The sequence below is a fragment of the Odontomachus brunneus genome, unplaced genomic scaffold, assembly GCF_010583005.1.
Source record: "Odontomachus brunneus isolate Ranch 3 - 2012 unplaced genomic scaffold, Obru_v1 Obru_scaffold_358, whole genome shotgun sequence".
Taxonomy (NCBI): Eukaryota; Metazoa; Arthropoda; class Insecta; order Hymenoptera; family Formicidae; genus Odontomachus; species Odontomachus brunneus.
Window position 1 is genome coordinate 75,371 of NW_022639808.1, and position 463 is coordinate 75,833.

Consider the following 463-nt stretch of genomic DNA (forward strand, 5'->3'; position numbering starts at 1 on the left):
TGTCAACATTCTGTCACCCCATGACACCCCATGGCAGTGCAGGCGCAGTATGACACAGCACAATGTGCTGTGTCGCAGAGGAGCTGTGACCACCAGTCAGCTGTCATATGACAGCCGCCAGGGATTTTACAACAGCCCCTCACTGTCCCGTGCCGTCGGATGGTAAGTTTTTAACAAATTATTAATAATTTATAATAATATATATTGATGCGTGGCGGACGGCATGCGAGTATTCTTGTATTTAAACTAATGACTTTTTAGGCAGTGGCACATCGCATTACGCGTTACTGCCACTGCCCCAGTAGATATCTATAGTCTGCAATAAGTTTTAAATATTAATTTTTGACTTAGAATATTTTACACGGGCATACGTATTTGCCACGTGTACATATAATATAAAATTAGCCGTTATTCCAAGGCACACACAGCAGAGGTCATGCCGCCCGACCAACACAACAATGAC

The 463-nt window shown here is 43.4% G+C and overlaps 1 protein-coding gene across 1 annotated transcript in view; it reads left to right on the forward strand.

The window, feature by feature from the left end:
* LOC116853559 (XK-related protein 6-like) overlaps positions 1-463 on the forward strand; it is a 25,177-nt gene that overhangs the window by 4,570 nt on the left and 20,144 nt on the right. The gene's annotated exons all lie outside the window — the stretch shown is intronic.